The following is a 22222-nucleotide window of genomic DNA, read 5'->3' as shown; positions in this document are numbered from 1 at the left end:
AGTGGTTTCCTTTCCAGCTTTTGCAAAAAGAAAAAATTATTTTACTAACTTCGGATCCCTCCTATGAGAAGCCCCTACTAAGAAATATTTTATACACAACAAGCAGGGCAACACATTCTAGCCTTAATCCAAAATTAAATGTCTGAATATAAATAGAAATCTAAAGTGTATATGAAATAATGGAAGAGCACTTGGCATGCTGCTGATCAGAGGATGCTACCCTTCATCTGGTTAAACCTTGCCATCATTCACCTGATTAGCAGCTGGAACCTCTTTACATATTCAACTGATCCAATAGACAATAACAAAGTCCACTTCCAGGAACACAAAGAACAAATCAAGTGAACTCTGCCTTTGAAAACCCTAATACTACACTGTCTACCTACACACATCCTTCTTCTATTTCAGGACTTCCTACGCTTGACCACTCCTCCTCTCTCCCCCTCCCCCCAAATTTTGTGCTACATTTGCTCCCATTTCTCCTCTCTCCCCCTCCCCCCAAATTTTGTGCTACATTTGCTCCCATTTCTGCTTTAAGGCCCTCACATCAGCAAATGTAGTTACTTCGGTACCAGCAAATTGTTATTCAACGCATCTAACTCTTTCCAAGTTGTTTAACTACATTTGTTTGGAAGTCAGGAGTTGGAAACCCCCATCTAGTTACAATGCAATATACCATGTTCATTAAATATATATAAAAAAAAAACATGCATCCAAGCTATCATGGAAGCAAAATGTTGCTACCACTTTTTGTAACAGCAATTCAGTCTACAAATAGCTATAAATAAAAACAGAACTGCAATGCATATATGAATTACCACCTTTCCCTATTTTAGAACACAGACTGTGATGGTCAAATACAACCACTTCTCACTATTAACTTTAGCCTTGTTCTCTGATTTATCTTGCAATAAGTCTCTACTAGTGTCCTTCTGAGCAGCCTATACCACCATTAAACAAGGCCAAAAATAAAAAGCTACTTGAAGGTTTTTATTCTTCATTTACAATATATATATTATTTGGTTTTATTACCTGTCCTCACAAGAGAAATCAGATCGGGTCACAAGTTTACATACATAACAAATCATAGTTAAAAAACAAAACATAACATGATAAACACGGTATGAAACATAGAAACATAGAAACACATGGTGTGACATTGCATGACAAGCACTGCATGACAAAACATAGGATGGCAGCTTAGCACGGTAAACAGTCTTATATATGCAAACATATATAAAAAGTATTAATTTCAAGGTGTTTAAAATTAGAATATCTATTTTCAGAAATGGTGGCTTTTAGAATGTTCATCTACTACAGTTTGATAAGGAAAAGCAGAGTTTAGTTAAAAATTGAAGAACTGGATTTCAGAAGCTATCCTTCAATTGCTGATCAGAGCTGAACACAGATCCCTTTTTCTCTCTCTCTCTCTCAGCGGCATTATACTCATTTTGTTGAACCTTTTGAAATGCACTTTTGAGTTGCATCTTTGCCTTTGCTAAACGGGGTTCTTCAATTTGGGTCATTTTCAGTTTCTTCCTGTAGTGACGGGTGCTTAGCAACGCTTTTGTCATGGACTTTTCACAATGATGAATATCCGAGATGCAGCATTTTAATCCATCTCACAGCATTAATTATCATGATCATTGTATTTAGACAGCTACCATTTCCCGCTCGGCATCATTCTGAAAGAAATGCATTTTGTGCTAGTGGAAAGTATTGTTTAAGGATGCAGTGGATCACATGTCTTTACAGTATAGAAACAACGAGGAAACAAAAGCAGACAGTAAATCAAGAGCACGCTAAAAAGCAGGTTTCAATGTTTAGACAAGCCTCATGCTTTAAAAAAATGCCATGTAGAAATAGCTGAACAGTGTCTCTCTTACAGTAAAGGGAAGAGTAATATGTTGCAGGCTAGAAGCTTTCAACAGCTGCTCTACAACCTCATCACATATGTAGTGATTTCAAGCAGTGGCTAAAGAATCTATGCTCTTGAACTTTAATTTCACAGCTGTGGAGGCTGGGCTAAGATCTGTGTCGCAGGGGTTAATTTTAATCTGCCTATCACAAAACCCGCCTCGTTTAGTTTACTACTGAAGAACAGCTCTTTTGAAAGCGCAATCGATGATAAAAACGTTGAAAGGACAGCAGGAAACCCACGTCTGAGAATGCAACAGTTCAAAATGAAGTCTGGTCCTTAACTGAAAGCTGTTTTCATGCAAGCTAAACTGATATTTCCTAACAAATCTATAACTTTCCAGTGGAGATGTTCTCCCTCCTTTTCCCCACAAAGCATAAGACACGGCCATACATTGCAATGAAACCTAGGGCTCCTTTTACGAAGCCGTGTTAGCAGCTTTATCGCACGCACCTTTTTAGTGCGCGCTAACCCCCCGCTCTAGCCGAAAAACTACCGCCTGCTCAAGAGGAGGCGGTAGCGGCTTGCTCGGCAGGCAAATTAACGTGCACTATTACACGCGTTAAACCGCTGACACGGTCAAGTTATTAAGAAGAACATTTTATTTGGATAGTGCTTCTTAAAAATGCAGTGCATCCACACTTATTTGTGTTAAGGCACTTACTGTGCCTTAGAAAGTTCTAGTATGTATTAAAATTTTCATTACCATCACGGTGTGGACTAATTTAAGAAAACGGGAAAACAGCTCCACGGCAAAAACTTTGGAAGTACAACATACGCTCAGGGAAATACTTTTCATTCTTACTCGCACACCCTTCAGCAAGAATAAATAAACTCTTCTTGTTGGTAATATAGCACATGACATTACTTGCAACTGCTGAGACATCTTTTCCATCCAACCTTTCAACAGACTAGGTGCCCTTCAGTTTCGCCCCCATTGTTCTCTATCTTCAAAGCTGCACATCAAGGAGTTTCAGCTCTTTGTTTGAACGACTAGATACTAGCACAAACCCTCATCTCCCAGGTCAAAATGTCCCTATGAGTTCTTAAAGCTGTTTCATTCTCGACCAAAAAGTTGGGGGGGGGGGAGGGGAGCTACAAAATCCACAGATTAACGTGTATTGGCCCGCGTGAATCCCGCATTCCATAAAAGCCGTGTCCTAATAAAGCTGCCTCAACAACTGTGCCATGCAGAACCCATAATTCATAATAAACCTCTGTGAGCGTACGGTAGAAAACAAATCACGTCCACTCCCCCCCCCCCCCTCAGAGTTGGGTGCTTTAAATACCTAATCATAACTGTTAAAATATGCCCTCTTCTAACTAACCTTTAAACCTGCTAGTATGAAGTATTGCTAATATAGCTCTATCAGCTCCCTCTTTGAAAAAAAATTAATTAATTAATTTGATCATCGTTAAACAGGGGTCTCATGGAAATCACTCAAAACATTTTTTTTTTTTTTTAAATCGGTGAACAAAAGGTTTATAGAAAGAAAGAAAGAAAAAAAAAAACAAACCCTTGGCTCATATAACTGCAGACATGAATCTGCTTTCAATTACTGAAAGTATTTCCACTTCAGTGCAAGGGGATCCGATCTTCAAATACTCCATCTTAAAGCAATACATTTGATTATATATATATATATATATTTTTTTAATACAGATTCACTTTGTGACAGATTCACGTGTTGTTAAAGATGGTTTACTGGGAATCTCCAATAATTCAAGAGGGAGAAAAAAAGCACCTTATGCATCTGAAAAGCAGGGGAAAAAAAAAAAAAAAAAGCTACATCATTCTATACAGGGCCCCTCGAGGCTATCATAAAAAAAAAAAAAAAAGCAGCTGATGTCTTTCTTTCTGGTACCTTAAAGCAAAGGTACTGTCCACTCCTAAGTAAAGCTTCCTACATTAGTCGGAAATCCTACCTCTAATCTATCACGCCATTTGCCTTCCACGGAGTGGTTTCTTTACAGATTGAGATCTTAAAGCCAACTGGTGATATCGATCCTCTCCAGGGAATGTCTCTCATTCACACTTGCAGTCCTACTGTTCACTTGCACAAAAGCGTAAAAGAGAAGCCACCTAGTTTCAAACAGAGGAAAACCACAAAGGTCCCCTGCTAAAAGGAGAAATCCCAGTCTCAGTTAAGTTACAGAAAAAGTGGAGCTACATTTAAAAAAAAAAATAAAAATAAAAATTCAGAAACAACCATCACCGCGTTTTTGTTTTTTTTTTAAATGCACAGATTAAACTTTGAAATTATTTCCTCTCCGTTGGAAAACGCTACCAGAAACAGCGCGGCTGCATTTTCTATTACATGCAATCTACTCGCCCCGAGGTCTCGTGGTTCAGTAATCAGAAAAGTTAAAGGCTTTTTTTTACCTCGTCTCAGTCCTTAATTGGGTGCCGCACGGGTTAAAAACCACCTCATTTCAGATGCTAACGTCGCTCCTGCACGGCTTCTCGGAGCCTCCTCCCATTCCAGCACCAGCGAGGCACCGACTGGACGCCAGATCTGCCGGCGTAAATGGCCCGAGCGGACTGCGAGGAATTCCGCACCTTTCTCCTGGACGAGCAAACGGAGCGAAAAGGGCCGTCGCTTCTTTTTTTTTTTTGCTTGGGGGGATTCTTCCGTCTGGATGCAAAAGAGCAGACCGCCAGCCAGGCTGTGCAAGTTGGAGCCGGCTGTAATGTATCAGGTTACAGAGCCTGGGCTTTCTCCGGGAGCCCAGAACGGCGCTCAGACATGATAGGCTGAAGCGCTTCTGTTTACACCCAGGCACGGGAGAGGGCTGGACTTGGCCCTCCTTAACCCTTTCCGGCGCGCCATTATGTTCTCTTTTACGGCTTGTGTGAAAAGCCAAAAAAAAAAACAACAACAACACCCACTCATCTGAATACTCCTGTGTTGAGACTTTTACTCCAGTGGAAGAAAGGAATCGACCCTATTTTTATGATGACGGTGATGATTATTTTTTAAGTTCCAGGACTAAAAAAAAAAAATCGAAAAATTATGTTTTCTGTCTCATAACTTGATAAATATGATCATTAATTGCATCAAGGGATGTCGCTGTTCTGTCTGAACACATTTTCCTACCAAGCCAATTAGTTTTACATTGACTTCCTACCAGTGACATGCAAGCCGAAACCACTGTCCGAGGTAACAAACCCAAAGGCCTCAGTAATTTTACAAAAATATTAATTCATAAGGCAAGCAGCCACTCACAGCAATTACCATAGACATTTCATGGGTAACACTATCGTATTAACTCTATTACCTTGAATAGCATTGGGTGCACTAATACACCCCTTAGCTTTCCACAAAGATAAAACGAAATCACACATTAATTTGTAAAAAAAAAAAAAAAAAGACTAAGCAGCAAAAGATACAGATTCAAACCTTTTGGATATAAATGGTAAGCATCCTGACAGACTCTATACTTTGCAAAACAAATGTATACAGACTGTACATAAATCTCTCGGGTGCCAGACTCTAGGTACAGCACAGTTGGAGAGAGTGTGGTGCAGTGGTTGACCTTTTTGTCTAACCCTCGCCTAGGGGGGTCTTTGGGGCATTCCCTCGCCTCAGCTTGCTGGGAGGGGCTGGTTTCCCTCTGTTGTACCTGTACCATTTCTGTAGATTTCCGTGGAGGGTGATTTGTATTTGAGTTTTTGGTATCTGCGTTGTTCCTGTTACCCTATTGAATCCTTTCTAATAAAAATGATTAAAAAAAAAAGCTACAGCCTCAGCACCCTGAAGTTCTGGGTTCAAATACTGCTCCCTTTATTTGCCCCAGGTGCATTAGATAGATTGTGAGCTCACTGGGACAGGCAGGGAAAATGCTGGAGTATCTGAATAATTTCATGTAAACTGTTCTGAGCTTTCTTGGGCGAGCAATATGGAAAATTTAATAAAGCTACTAGCATGCACATAAACATTTCAAAGATACAGCAATGTGTGATAAAGTCAAAAGGAATTAGGCAGCAAAGACATGCCCATTTCCAGGCAGGCACCTCCAGTATAATATGCTGCTCCACCTTTTTCTTGAGGCTATGATAACCTAGCGATCTCTATTTATTAATTATTTTTATGAAAAGATTCACTCTAGGCAATTTACAAAGGTACATTGTAGCAACAGGATAACTATGGTAACATGACCAAGGGTCAGTGTAATGCGTAACTAGAATAGCACATAAACCTGGGAAATTAAATCACATTCACCATTTGGATTATGTGCAATGCCAACATGCCTCGATGATGCTGGATTTGTACGTACAACTTGTTCGTACATGATACACCAAGGTATGGTAGCACTTGATGTCTAGTTTTTTTTTTTTTGGGGGGGGTTGTTTTGTTTTGTAATCAGTGGCCTCCCACCTGCCTCTGGAGTTGTCACAAAAAAAATAAAAAACCCATACAGTAAAACATTGGATTGCGAGTAACTTGGTGTGCAAGTGTTTTGCAAGACGAGCAAAATGTTTTATTACATTTTAACTGGATACGTGATCAAGGTCTTGCAATACGAGTACATACGGTATACGCGCGTGATAACTGAGCCAATAGTTCTCTCTCTGACGCTGCGGAAGTGTAGTGACATTTCTAAACGAGCGAGGCCTAGCAATATAAGTATGTACAGTATACGCGCGTCACATCGTCACAACTGAGCCGATGATTCTTCTTTCTCCGACGCTGCAGGAGTGTAGTGACTGTTCTCTAAAGCAGTGTTCTTCAACCACCGGTCCATGGACCAGTGCCGGTCCACAGAAATTTCCTGCCAGTCCACAGGGCCAGCACGTGCATTAGGCCCAAAACAGTGTTCTTCAACCGCCAGTCCACGGTGCGATCGATGCGGCATTATCTTCGAGCCAGCTCCCTCTTCCTCACTGATTCAGTGCACAAAGCCACGGGCAGTGGCTCCTACGGGCATCGTCCGCCTGAACCAGAAGCCTTCTCTCTGACGTTGCAACGTTGGAGGGAAGGCTTCCAGATGAGGCACGGGACGTGCAAGGTGCAATTAGTACTATTATGGGGGCGGGGTCTGGGGTGGAGATTGGGTAGAGATGGGCAGGGTCTGGCCCATGACTTAGCCCCCGTGTTCTTCAACCGCCGGTCCACGGACCGATGCCGGTCCACAGAATAATTATTTTATTTCTGCCAGTCCATAGGTGTAAAAAGGTTGAAAAACACTGCTCTACAGTACAGTATTTTGTATTAACGTTTTCGGATTGTGGAGCAAATCGTCTGAGTTTCCATTATTTCTTATGGGGAAATTTGTTTTGCTACGCAAGTGTTTTGGATTCCAAGCATGCTTCCAAAATGAATTTATGCTCGCAAACCAAGGTTTTACTGTACCCAACTCCAGAGGCAGATTTGATTATATGAGTACTGATAGTATGCCATTCCTTCTACCATATACTATTGGTGCTCTACTGTGGCAATGATACAGTGCCAGAATTGAAACACATTAAAACAACAACATTCACATTTAAAAAAAAAAGATACGTTACCATAATAAAAAGGGGACTTCTTAACACATAGTAGAAGAAACAATAAGTGGCTTTGAGACAGAAGTGTTAAGAAACAAGTGAAAGATAGGGGCAGAAAGGCAAAATGATTTTTCTGCACATCCAGAATCTAACCATGAAAGACCAGGTGGACTCCTTGGTTAGAAAGGGTTTTCTCACTTTCTGGAAGCTTCAATCCATTAAAGCATATTTTGATGTTTCATCATTTAGAATTCTGGTACAGTCCCTTATACTGAGTCAACTTGATTACTGTAGTATCGCCTATTTGGCAATTTCCCAGGAGAATATGCACCGATTACAACTGGTACAAAATGCGGCAGTCAGGCTAATTTTCGGGGATGAAGAAGTTTGATCTTGTAACGCCTGCCTACCGACTTCTGCATTGGCTGCCGATGGAGGCACGTGTGAGGTTCAAGTTGGGATGTTTTTGCTTTAAGGTACTCTTCGGATTAGCCCCTAAATATATAATTGACCTTTTCTCTTTCACAACCAACAGACATAAGAGAAGCTCACACTTGAATTTTGTTTCCCCACCGGTTAGAGGCTGTAAATTTTTTTTTTAAAACATCATCAACATCTTGCACATCAGGCAGCATTATGGGGTAAAGACCTGGAACAACTGCTTATGCCTACTACTTATGGGGAATTTAGAAAAAACCTAAAAACATATCTGTTCCTGAAGTATTTAGATCAGTGGTTCCCAACCCTGTCCTGGAGGACCACCAGACCAATCGGGTTTTCAGGATAGCCCTAATGAATATGCATGAAGCAGATTTGCATGCCTGGCACCTCCATTATATGCAGATCTTTCTCATGCACATTCATTAGGGCTATCCTGAAAATCCGACTGGATTGCGGCCCTCAAGGAGGGACTTGGAGATCCCTGAGCTTGAGCCACTTCTTACCTCTTTGGAACTCCCCCACAGGTATTGCTCCCTCCAGGTGATCTCTGTTTTTAGGGTCTCTCCTCTGGATAATTCTTCCCTCAGGGCCTCCTCGATCTTTTCTACCCTAAGGTATTTAACTGCCTTCCGGCCTGAGCCCCACCCTTCTGACTCAGCAAGTTTAGCATCACCCCACCCTTCTGACTCAGCAAGTTTAGCATCACCTGCTGTAAAAGTGGTTTAACTTCAACACCAGCGAGAAAGCGTTCTTCAGGAAACCTGCCACTATACTGCCTCACAGTGGTAAAAGCCCCTTTACAGTCCACAGCATGAAGGGCTTTGTAACTTGAATACTATTGATGCTTTTAGACAGAAAAAAAATAGGAAACATTACTTTCATAATGTGGAAAAAAGTTGCCACAGAGTAAAAATGCTGAATGAGTTCAAAGCACTACCTTGTTAGGATGAAACTGAGCATACGGTTCATAGCTAACTGAGGCCAGAATTTCAGTTAACCTTCTCAATGAGGTCACCACCGACAGAAAAAAGTGCTTTCCAAGTGACATGCTTGATTGAAGCAAACTCCCTTGCTTCACATGGCAGCTCCAAGAGGCATTAATTTTAATTTAATAGTTAATATTAATCCTTATATTCCACTCTTTCAGTCACAGAATGTACAGAACAGAATACAATAAAGCAAGTCATTTCAAATACAGAAGATATTTCCCTGATCCCAGAGACTTACTAAGTTTTTATCTGAGGGTAAGGAGGACTAAGGCTCCCTTTTATCAAGCCGTGCTAGGAATTCTATGAGCATCGGATATTTTACCGAAGCAGCTGGAGATAAAAAAAAAAAAACCCTAATGTGGTTGATAAAAGGGGCCCAAGTGATTTGTCTAAAATCACAAACAGCATCAGTGTGATGAGCTATGTAAGGAAGACATTGAGTTCTCAGAGTATACGAGGATTCTATAATAATTGATTGACAAGAAAAGGCCCCTTAATACATCAAGAAACGATGTGATATTAAGAAGCTGTGAGTTTATCAAACAGAGCATGATTGGATGAGAGAGAACTAAGATGTGTTCTGATGGAAGAACTTTGCAGTTTTAAATGACAAAGGTGGTAGGATTTTATGCTTTCTCATCATCGCAGGGTTATTCTCAGATATGTAGATCTATGGGATCTGCAGCACTTATTTCAATGAGTAGAATGGGGAGGCTTTAAATTTCCCTGTCCCGGCCCATTCTTGTAAGCTCTGCCTTAACCACACAAACCTTAAACACTTAGGATTTTAAAGTGTTTGAGGCTTGTGCAGATGAGGATGGAGTTTGCAGGAATGGGACAGGAAAAGAACTCACGGGGACAGGATGGAAAAATGAGTTCCTGCGGGGATGGGGAAAAATCCCTTTGATGCAGGAAGTTTTTCACCCCTGACGCAGCAAGAGCGAAACGGAGATTTTCCCGTCGGGTGGGCTGCTTATCCACGAGGCCCGGGTAGTGGGGCTTGCGAGTAAGCCTGATTGGAGACAGCTGGGACTTCATGGACGGCTAAATTTTTCTTCTTTCCTTGCTCAAGTTGAAATATTTCTGACTGTGCCTCTGGACTGCAATCTTTTTTCACACAATGTTTGTATGTGAGATTTTGGCGTGCTGGATGTGAGGTGTTTTTTTTTGGGGGGGCTGCTACTGTGCCTCATTTTTTCACCACTGTTTTTGATATAGTGAAGTCACATAAATGGAGTTTTTTTTAGCCATATGAAACTTAACTGAGGCTTTTTCTCCACTTTTTTCTGTGTCTTCTTTTTTTCAGACGGTGGGTATATGTGTGATGTGTGGGTGGCCTTGCAGTGTCCCAGAAGACCCTTGAATGTTCTATTAGGGCACATTTTGAGGTAAATGGTGAAAAATGTGTCCCACTAATACATATACTCTCAGGAAAAGGGTCAGTTAAACTCCAATAATATTACCTCTAAAACAGAACCCCATATGGACAACAAACCTCCCCTCTGCAACACTAACAGGCTTTAATTTCACACACACACAAGCCAATCACACAACAGGTAGTAACAGGGAAAAAGAAAGGAAAGAAAGGTGGAGAAAAAGCCTCAGTTCAGCTTCATCTGGCAAAAAACTCCACCTTTCAAGGCTAACCTTGTACTCCAAAATATAAAACCAATAGAAAAAGCTCTATGGTAGCCTGCAGGGAGATGTACAAAACACACCGGGACACACAGCCCTCAGTTGTGAAAAAATGGGTAAATCAGCACTGTAGCAAAGTAGTCCAGGATTCAGCGTGGAACACAGCAAAAAAAAGAGAACAACTTAGCTGCTTCGGCATCCAGGATCTCTCAGTCCTTCACCTCCTGGGCCCTGCAGCCACTGAACCCGACGGGGAACCCTCCGTTTCGCTCTGGTTGCTGCGTCAGGGGTTTCAACTTCACTGTTTCTCATACGCTCTATCCAGACCCATCAAGCTCTTCAGGCTCTCACACCACATCACAGAACAATACCGGTGCTCTACTTTAAATAACACTATGCACTGTGATGTTAGTTCTGTCTCCTCCATGGTGCTGGTTAACGTAGCAACACTGCATCTCTATATCTCATAACTTCTGCAGGTTCGAGATGGGCAAATTGTTCTGTAAATATTTCAGGTTGATGTATGCTTATTGCTCACATTTTTTTTAGTACTATTGTGATGAATGATGTGATGAGAGATAACACTTCCATCAGGTCAGGAAACAAAGAAGGCTAACTTCCCTTACTTCCTCTGTTTAGCTACAAAATTATTTCTGTAAAACATTAGATAGTGAAGTTCAGATGGATTAGGATTCATGAACACCAAACAAGACAGGGAGTTTGAGTGACTTCAGAGTTTTCTGTGAAGATCAATCTTCAAAATGGATGCTAAAGGATGCATATGAGGGGTTTGGAAGAGCACTGGAATCAAAGTATTAATTATAGAACGCTAGTGACCACACTTTTTAGAGTTTTCAACCAAGCACCCACCATAACAACAGGCCTGATTAACATCTAAGGATCATGGGAGAAGAAGCAAACCTAAAATGTTGGGAGGAGAGACTCATAAAAGTGAACCATCAAACTGGAAAACTGGATACTGAGGAAAAAATATATAGAGGGAAATTCTCTGCACTCTAGAATTAAGTTTTTCCCATGCTGCAGTCAAAGTAAGATGTAGATATGGTCTTATACAGCAGTAGTGAATGGGGAATTTTGTCAATGAATTGTCTGGATGGGAATGTCTGGAAGAAGTAGAAATGCAGTAAGCAAAGCTGAAAGGAGTTATTGTAAGGGCAACAAATCTTTTTGTGAGGCAAATAGGTAAAAATAAGAGGAAAAGAAGTCCACTTTGGTTCTCAAAAGTAGTAGCTGAGAAGCTGCTTCCCTTCCATCATCCTAGTTTTGCAGGCATATAATTTGAATGCATTTAGCTTGAATACATGATGAACTGTCACATGATGCAGTGTCAGACTAAGGAAATGAAAATACTGTTTTTCCGTGCCTAAATATCAGCCTTGCAAAAATTGTATATGTAAGATGTTTTAGCAAAGTTAAAGAAGAGGTGCAGATGTGGCATGACACACTCCCATCTGCCACAAGTTTGCCATGCGTATAATTTGAATACATTTAGCTTGAATGTGAGATGAAGTGTTGTGTGATGAAATGTCCACAGTGATAAAGAGACACAGTGATGAACTGTCAGGTGATGAAATGTCTTACACCATAGATAGATAGAAAGATAGATATAACCTGCAACTTATTTGTTGACACGTTTCTAGAAAGTGGGAAGGGAATGCCATATGTTGTTCTCAAGTTGGATTTCCACACGCCCGAAATAAATAAAAATTATCCTATTGCAACAGTAAGACAACCAGCAGTGAAGGCCCTGTAATTTATTTCAAATTTTATCTGCAACAGCACCTGATTTTAAGAGGATGTAAAAGTGGCATCAGGCACAGCAAAGAAAAGTATTTATTGACTGATTGATTTCAATAATGCTTTTAACCAAAGTACTTTAATATCCACGAGGGAGAAGGTAGAACAGATGCAATGATTATTAGAGAACATCAAGTGCCATCAAAATATTTTTAGAAAACAGGTTTTATAATGCAAACAGTTTTAAGTTTTTTTATGTGGATTATCTTGTATAAGTTCTAAGAGCAGCAGCAGCAACTAGACAACCCAACTTTTGCCTATTAGAAGTAATTCATTATAGGCAGTCATGTTGTATTTTACTTTTCAGAAGTCTTTTCATTCCTGGAGAGTATATGTTGTGACAGGGACCTGGGCGAGTATAGTGCCCCATCAGAATCAGGCATTTATCAGTTTCCCAGTACTACCCCTAAGCATAGAATAAAAGCTAGAACCCTCCAGGAAGGAAAAGGAAAACAGCTTAGAACTAGGTTTAGCACTGCCCCTTTAAGAGGAACCAGACCAGCGCCATAGTATCTTTTGTGCACAGGTCACAGCCATCCTTTTTTCTTGTGGCAGGTTACCCTGGGTGGGGCTCCCAAGTGGCCGCTAGGTATCCCTGTCACAATGTCCAACAAGAAAGATTTGTATTCCTTCTAGAGCCAATAGCCCAAATCATATCAAAGGCAGACTTGAAGCTAAGAGACTTCACTTAATACCAGGATGAAGCATTAGTCAAAGCCACACCCCTGAAGAACAGTCTTTATTATAGAATTGTGAAGCAAACACTGTATGATCAGTTGCATGGAGAAAATATTAGCATAAGACACATCAAAACCTTTGACTGTAAAGCATATGTTTACGTTCCAGAAGATAAATTTATCCAGCAATACTAAAGGATACAAGTGCTGAACCCATACACAGACAATTTAACCCATGAATACTAAGATGACCTTTGTGTAAAACCCAAGTACCAGCACTATAACTACAAGAACTGAATGACAAAAAAAACCAACTGCTTTGTAAGACAGTTCAGATTAAAGAAAACCACAAACACATATTTGCTGAAAAACAAGGACAAGCCGGATAAACTACAGCTTTTGACATCAGTTCAACTAAGAAGATCAGTTGACATCAGTTCAACTAGGAAGATCTAATCTTTGATTAGAAAACTGCAAGTTACTCAGAACATCACAGCCAAACTTATTTTCTCTGCTGGAAAATATGGCCATGTGACACAATTGTTGATCGCTTTACACTGGCTGCCTGTGGAGGCCTGAATTAGGTTTAAATTGTGTATCTTGATGTTTAAGATCTACCGTGATTGGGCCTCACAATACTTGATTCATCTGGTCCATCTTCCTTTAAAGTATTAGGGTATAATGACAGGAATTACATGAAGTTAAATTATCCATCACCTGTGGAATTCTCTCCCAGTTATGATTTGTTCTGAGTTATCTTATGTAAAATTCAGATCAATGGTTAAGACACATCTTTTTGGTTTAACATTTTGGTCAGAAGTTTGGTAAATTGGGATCCTGTTTTTTGGCAACTATTTAAACAAGATTGAAACAAAATTATTTTCTTTTTAGATTTAATTGATTTTTAAATTTTATTTCATTTCTGTTCTTTCTCTATTGTTTTTTCTTTGCTTTCCTATTTTTTATAGCGTTCTTTTAATTTATTTTTATATATTTTTTTACACCGCACTATTGACAAAGTGAAGTGCAGTTAAAAATTTAACCAACATAAGCAAATATTAAATAAAATACTGTTTGCTTCTTCTTTCTCATATCAAGTTGTAGGATAGCATAACTTTCCTTTAGAGGTGAGGCAGATCTCTAATTGCCTTATTTTTAGAAAGATGGTTAAATCAGTTCTATTTGAGGAATATTTATGCTGACTATTCTGTTTAGTAGGACATGACTAGCTCTGAATTATGCCATAAGAACATAAGAATTGCCGCTGCTGGGTCAGACCAGTGGTCCATCATGCCCAGCAGTCCGCTCACGTGGCGGCCCTCTGGTCTAAGACCAGTGCCCTAACTGAGACTAGCCCTATCACTGTACGTCCTTGTTCAGCAGGAACTTGTCTAACTTTGTCTTGAATCCCTGGAGGGTGTTTTCCCCTATGACAGACTCCGGAAGAGCATTCCAGTTTTCTACCACTCTCTGGGTGAAGAAGAACTTCCTTAGGTTTGTACGGAATCTATCCCCTTTCAACTGTCCAGTCTCTTAGAATCTGTTATCCACATAAAAATGTACAGGTTTAGCAAGGAATACAAGAACTGAATTGTACTGTAAAGGTAAACCAACTTTTCACTTGCTCTACAGTCAGCACCAGTTAGATATATGAGCCAGTATCTTGGAAAGACCTCATCTTATATATCTGAAGAGAAGCAAGCAGAAAAAAGAAATACAAAAATCAAACTGTGACGTACATCATTTCATAACAAGATCATAGGATGCAAATGTACATTTAAACCAGGGGTCTCAAAGTCCCTCATTGAGGGCTGCAATCCAGTCGGGTTTTCAGGATTTCCCCAATGACTATGCATGAGATCTATGTGCATGCACTGCTTTCAATGCATATTCACTGGGGAAATCCTGAAAACCCAACTGGATTGTGGCCCTCAACGAGGGACTTTGAGACCCCTGATTTAAACATATGTATAGAAGACAATTTTGAGCAGTACAAAGCCCCCCACTTCATTGTGAAAGATCCATACACCACATAGAGAGAACTAAGACAAAAAAAGACATTTGTTCCAGTCGTTAAGCACGCAAATGAGACTCAAAACATTAGTTAGGGAGTCATTTACTATCAACATGTGCACTAATACCGATAATGAATGTTATTTGCCACAAGACCCATCTTATTGTCTCTTAGTATACTACATTTCAGCGGGTGCAAGCAAAGCGGTTCACAAAACTAAAATCAAGTTGGAAATGAACTACAAAAAAGGCATAAATTGACAGTACACATTGTGAGCTAGAAAGGGTGACCTGCCATGCCATAATTCAATACCAGTTTTGTCATCATCCTTTGCAATGCTAGTAAATTGAATTCTGTCTCTGTAAATGTAGGAACTCGTCAAGGACAACAACACCATCGGTCTGAAAAATTCACTGGAGAACTAGAGGAGTGCAAGGAGACAGTGATAGGGAAAGAGGAAGAGATGCAGAGGCCAATGTCTTTGTTCAGACTACTACCAACTGCACACACTCTACTTTTACTATAAGGTGGGTGCTTATGTTTATTATGATAGGTGTTATATGAGCAAACGTATCAAGCATAACAGTTTACAATTAGAATTTAAGAATTAGGAAGTAATGCCATAATGTGACAGGAAAGAGGAATAAAAAGAAGGAAATTAAGGGCTCCTTTTACTAAGCTACGATAGTGGTTTTAGCACGCGCTTAGCATGCGCTGAATTACCCCGCACGCTAGACCTTAACGCCAGCATTGAGCTGGCATTAGTTCTAGCCACGTAGCATGGGTTTAGCGTGCGCTAAAATCCTGCATGCGCTAAAAACGCTATTGCAGCTTAGTAAAAGGAGCCCTAACAGCAGTAAAAAATACAATAAAAAAGAGAAATACAGTGGTACCTTGGTTTACGAGCATAATTCGTTCCAGAAGCATGCTCGTAAACCAAAATACTCGTATATCAAAGTGAGTTTCCCTATAGGAACTAAGAGAAACTCGCTTGATTCGTTCCCACCCACCCCATCCCTCGTGGCCAGCGGCGTTGCTCCATCCCCCCAAGAACCGGCATTGCTCCCCCCGCATGATCCTCCATCCCCCCTGCTCATTTCACCCCCCCCCATTCATAGCGCCCCCCCCGATCCGGCACCCTCCGCTCACGTCACACCCCCTCCCCACCACGATCCGGCATCAAAAAGGCACCCACCCACCCAATCACATTTCTTACCCCCAATTTGGCACCGGCACCAATGCACAGGACATGCCGGTGCCCGAAGATCTGTCTCCTTCTGCGCTAGGCCTTGAGCATCTGTGCATGCTCAAGGCCTTTGTGTTCCCATTCTCTCCAAGATTCTTGGATCTCGGGAACACGAAGGCCTTGAGCATGCGCAGATGCTTAAGGCCCAGTGCAGAAGGAGGCAGATCTTCGGGCACCGGCACTGGCATGTCCTGTGTGTTGGTGCCGGTGCCAAATGGGGAGTAAGAAATGTGATCGGATGGGTGGGTGCCTTTTTGATGCCGGATCGTGGTGGGGAGGGGGTGCGACGTGAGCGGAAGGTGCTGGATCGCGGGAGGAGGGTGCCAGATCGTGGGAGGGGGCGCTCGTAAATCGAGGCGAGCTCGGTTTCCGAGGCGCCAGTTTTGCAAATGTTTTGCTTGTTTTGCAAAACACTCGCAAACCGGTGCACTCGCAAACCGAGGTACCACTGTATAAGATGTTGGGCAGGCAATGTGACCCCATTCTTGAACGCCTAGTAAACAAAGACTTGCCCGAAGAGGTAAGTTGTGAGAGCAAACTTAAATTTCATAAAGGAAGGTTCTACTTGCAGAGATAAAGAGAGAATATTCCAAAGCTGAGGATAAATGCAATATAGTAGCCCATGTTAAGGAGTGATCGAGAGATAGAAGAAACAAGAAAATAATCCTGCACCATCACAACCCATAAGGCTTCTTTTATTAAGCCGCGCTAGCAGGGTTAACGCGCGTGACTTTTCATCATATGCTAACCCCTGCACTGGCCTAAAAACTACCGCCTGCTCAAGAGGAGGCGGTAGCGGCTAGTGCAGCTGGTGGTTTAGCGCACGGTATTACACGCATTAAACCGCTAGCGTGCTTTTGTAAAAGGAGCCCAAAGTTTCCTACAAGGATAGATTTTGTATCAATTATGTGACATGTTTGCATAATAAATCTTTTTTAAATTTAATTTACAGTATAACATATTTATATTTTGACATTTCTTGCATAGCCACTTAATTTATGAGGTACTTGAAGCTTCTTTTCTTTCTGTTTAGAAGACAACTCAAAACATTTTTGAAAAATACTTATAGCAACTTTGAAATTTTTGTTATCATTGTATCATCTTTTTTATGTAAGCCACTCTGACCCTTTTTAGGGAACTAGTGGAATAGAAAGGCTTGACAACATTCTCATCTTTGTTTTCCATTCCTTTCTTGATAATTCCTAACTTTCTATTTGCTTCCTTAGCTGCCGCTGCACACTGAGCAGATGGTTTCATCATATCCTGAATGATGACACCTAGATCCTTTTCCTGGGCTGTGACTTCTAGCATGGAACCCTGTATCAGGTAGCTACAGTTTGGGTTCATCTTTCCCAAATGAATCACTTTGCACTTGTTAACACTAATCATCATCTGCCATTTTGATGCCCAGTCTCCCAGTCATGCAAGGTCCTCTTACAATTTTTCACAATCCTCTTGTGATCTAATAACTTTGAACAACTTTGTGTCATCATCAAATTTAACTATCTCAATAGTTGTTTCCATCTCTAGATTATTGATAAATATGTTAAAAAACAACAGTCCCAGCATAGGTTCCCCTGGGAAACACCACTACTTACTCTTCTCCATTGAGAATATTGGTCATTTAACCCTACTCTCTGTTTTCTATCTTTTAACCACTTCTTAATCCATAATAAAACATTACCTCCTCTAACATGACTTTCTAACTTCCTCAAGAGTCTCACGAGGCCCTTTGTCAAACGCCTTTTGAAAATCCAAATATACAATATTGACTAGCTCACCTTTATCCACATGTTTATTCACCCCTTTGAAGAAATATAGTAGATTGGTGAGGCAAGATTTTTCTTGACTAAATCCATGTTAGCTTTGTCTCATTCATCCATGCTTATGTATATGCTCCTGTCATTTTGTTCTTTATAATAGTCTCTACCATTTTGGCCGGCACTGACATCAGACTCACTGTTCTATAATTTCCTGGATCATCTCTAGAATCTTTTGTAAAAATTGGCATTACATTGGCCACCGTCTAGTCATTGGGTACCATGTTGGATTTTAAAGATAACAAATTACTAACAAGAGCTCTACAAGTTCATTTTTTCAGTTCTCAGTACTCTGGGATGTATACCATCAGGTCCACACAATTTTCAACTCTTCAATTTTTCAAATTGTCTTCTTACTGTTGGCTTTCTCCTGGTTTTTAACTTGTTTTTCATTTGTTTAATACTTACATTCATTTTAATAAATATTTAATTCATGTTAGAGCTTTTAATGCATACAAATTATTTATAAAAATTGTATATTTTGTGAAAAATTAAAATGGTTTACAACCTAGGGTTTAAAAAAAAAAAATAAAAATCACAGGCCATGGCAGTAAAAGCTCCGATGCACATAGGAATTCTATGAGCAACAAAACTTTTACCGCTGTGACCTGCGATAAAAAACCCTAACACGGCTTCATAAAAGGGGGTTAAATAAAGAATAAGACAAAAAAAAAACCCAAAACAACCCAATCCAAAATACATCAAATACAATGATAAGCCTGAGAAAACAAAACGGTCTTCAGTCCCTTTCTAAAAGAAAGCAAGGACTGATGTTCCCTCGGCTCTGGAGGCATATGGTTCCAATATTCAGGACCCACAATTCTAAACATCTGCTTTCTCCATTTCACATATTTAACTGCATCTGTAACTGGTATCAGCAATAAATTTTGTGTTCCGGAATGCAGAGTTCTGCATTGTCGTCTGGACTCCTCACAAGTTTCCAATTGTTGGATTGACTCAAACTGAGTGTTGGAACTGTAATGAGAAAGTTGGCACTCAATTTCATATGATATATTAATGTAATCATATAATGTCTTATTGGAAAGATTTTTGGACTATAGTTGAGAAAATATTCCATATACATTCTAAAATAAATTTTAGAATATTCAATAGCAATTTTCAAGTCCTGTTCTCCCAAAAGTCTCTATCAAAGACTCTCGGGTAAACTTATTCAACATTTTATTAACCATAGCTCAGAAACTTATATTATCTAATTAGAAACCCTTTAATATGCTTAATGTTCACTTCTGGTGGCAGTCTTTCCATCATCAAAAATGAAGTTACAGGGAAATACTTTTAAAACCCATTGGAGGAAATTTTTTTCATTCAGAGAATAGTTAAGTTCTAGAACGTGTTTGCCAGAGGATGTGGTAAGAGTGGATAGCGTAGCTGGTTTTAAGAAAGGTTTGGACAAGTTCCTGGAGGAAAAGATCATAGTCTGTTATTGAGAAAAACACCGGGGAAGCCACTGCTTGCCCTGTATCAGTAGCATGGAATATTGCTACATCTTGGGTTTTAGCCAGGTACTAGTGATCTGGATTGGCCACCATGAAAACGGGCTACTGGGCTTGATGGACCATAGGTCTGACCCAATAAGGCTATTCCTATGTTCTAAACATTGTCTACTTAGCCAAAGAAATATTAGTTTAGATCCTATGTAATTAAAATAAAAAACTTATGCAATGTATTTCTCTTTGAAAGTTTCAAAGGTTTTCTGTATATTATACTTCCATTTTGCTTTGTATAAGTTTAGTTTTTTTGAATAAAATATCTGGAAAAAATTTCTTTCAGATACAGTGGTCTGCTTGAATGATACAGAACTTTGAAAAGTACAGGCAGAAATTTAAACTAATAACATTTTTAATGGGCAACTAACTTAACTTGGTTAGAAAAGGTTCAGCATTCACCCCATTTTTGCTTTTACCAGATATAATTTTAGCTTCAATATTCTGAGGGCCCTGGTGGGCAGGCCACAAATAGTCTGCTGCTTTAGAAGGTTTGTCAGATCTTACAGTGGGGGGATGGGGGTAGTCAGCTGGGAAGTGCCGCATAGGGGATTGGTAGGCATGGAAAGCTGCTGCACAGGGGGCTAGGAAGGAGGGATGGAAAGTTGCTGCATATGGGGGAGAAAGAAAGAATAGTTGGGCATGGGGTGGGGGAGAGGAAGGGAGAGACATCCTGCATATGGTGGAGGGGAAGGAGACATGCATGGAAAAGAGAGAGAGAAATGTTGGACATAGGGTAGAGGGCAGGGAAAGATGGTGCATGGGGAGAAATAAATATTTTACATTATACTGGAGGAGAAGAAGGGAAAAATGGAGGGGAATAGAAAGGTTTGATCCAGGGCACAAGGCAGGGAAAGAGAGAGAGAGAGATGGTAGACAGTGGGAAAGAAATGTTGGATATGGAAAGGAAGGGAAGGTACAAAGAAGGAAGATGGATGGTGAGCACGGAGAAAGAAGAAAACGTCAAATGGGCAGGAGACCCTGGTGAACAAATTAATAGAAGACAAACAAAAAAAACAGAGCCTGGGACCAACATGATTTGAATAATAAAAAATCATCAGACAATAAAAGGTAGAAAAATTAATTTATTTTCTATTTTGTGATTACAATATGTCAGATTTGAAATGTGTATCCTGCCAGAGCTGATGTTAGTGAGCGTGAGCTAGGACCTAATAGAGAGGAAAAGTCTTTTTTTTTTTTTGTTTATTTTGTTTACACCACAGCACAAGTGTGGGGTTGGAGAGGGCAAAGGGGGTTAGGGTAGGAGAAGAGGCTACAAAATAAACCTGCCAGGACATTTTGGAAAAAAAAAAAAACAACAACCCTAAAACACCTGATTAGTCAGGAAAAGCTAATCTAATTGAAAAGAAATGCATGCATTTGGGGGTGAAGAACTTTCGAGCATGAAATAGGAGTGGGTATTGGGTGTGATGGTATGTAATGATCTTAAGGTGGCTGAAAAGGTTGAATAAGTGGCTGCAAAAACTAGAAGGAGGCTAGGGTGCATAGGGAGAAGTATGGACAATAGGAAAAAGGAGGTATTGATGCCACTGCATAAGACTCTGGTGCGACCTCATTTATAATATAATTCTGGAAATCACACTTTCAAAAAGATAAACAGGATGGAGTCAGTCCTGAAGAAGGGAATTAAAATGGTTGATGGTCTACATCATAAGGCGTATGTGGGCAGACTTAAAGATTTTAATATGCACACTTTGGAGGAAAGGCGGGAGAGGGGAGACTTACAAGATCATGAAGGGCATAGAGAGAGTAGAGAGGGACAGATTCTTCAAACTTTCAAAAAATGAACGAACAAGAGGGCATTCAGAAAAGTTGAAAGGGGACAGATTCAAAACAAATGCTAGGAAGTTCTTCTTTACCCAACGTGTGGTGGACACCTGGAATGCGCTTCCAGAGGACGTAATAGGGCAGAGTACGGTACTGGGGTTTAAGAAAGGATTGGACAAATTCTTGCTGGAAAAGGGGATAGAAGGGTATAAACAGAGGATTACTGCACAGGTCCTGGACCTGTTGGGCCGCCGCATGAGCAGACTGCTGGGCACGATGGACCTCAGGTCTGACCCAGCGGAGGCATTGCTTATGTTCTTATGAGACATTTAAATAATTACATGGTATAAATGTGCATGAGGTGAGTCTCATTCATTTGAAAGGAAGGCTGGAATGATAAGGCATAAGAAAATAAGAACATAAGAAGTTGCCTCCGCTGAGGCAGACCAGAGGTCCATCCCACCCAGCGGTCCGCTCCCGCGGCGGCCCATCAGGCCTCATTGCCTGAACAGTGTCCCTGACGAAGCTAAGAGGTGATATGCTCAGGAGTAATCTAAGGAAATACTTTTGTACAGAAATGATGGTAGATATGTAGTCTTCAGGTAGAGGCGGTGGAGACAAAAACCGTCTGAATTCAAGAAAGTGTTGAACATGCACGTGGGATCTGTTAGGGAGGGGAGAAGATAGTGGATGCTGTGGATGGGCAGACTGGATGGGCCATTTGGCCTTTATCATGTTTTTATGTTTCATTTCTATTGAATGTTTTTGATCTTTCCAGTCTGTAAATCCACTGTATGAAGGGAATCCACATAAAGCTAAATGATTTGTCAAGTCCCACAGTGCCCTAAGTAAGTCTTGATAGATATACGTGCACTAATTCACA

At 40.5% G+C, this 22222-nt stretch overlaps 1 protein-coding gene across 5 annotated transcripts in view; it reads right to left on the bottom strand.

Moving 5' to 3' along the window:
* The window catches only part of TENM3 (teneurin transmembrane protein 3), a 2583516-nt gene that overhangs the window by 765536 nt on the left and 1795758 nt on the right, over positions 1 to 22222 (bottom strand). Inside the window, exon 1 of one of the 5 annotated variants that reach the window (XM_033942968.1) lies at positions 4302 to 4700. The exons of 3 other annotated variants lie outside the window; for them this stretch is intronic. The gene's annotated coding sequence lies outside the window, so the exon portion shown is untranslated. Of the gene's footprint in view, positions 1 to 3844; positions 4238 to 4301; positions 4701 to 22222 lie in introns of those variants that run through there. One more of the 5 variants, XM_033942974.1, reaches the window with a different exon arrangement.

This window comes from Geotrypetes seraphini, chromosome 1 (genome assembly GCF_902459505.1).
Source record: "Geotrypetes seraphini chromosome 1, aGeoSer1.1, whole genome shotgun sequence".
Taxonomy (NCBI): Eukaryota; Metazoa; Chordata; class Amphibia; order Gymnophiona; family Dermophiidae; genus Geotrypetes; species Geotrypetes seraphini.
The sequence above is the reverse complement of the archived record's forward strand: the minus strand, read 5'-3'. Positions and strand labels throughout refer to the sequence as shown.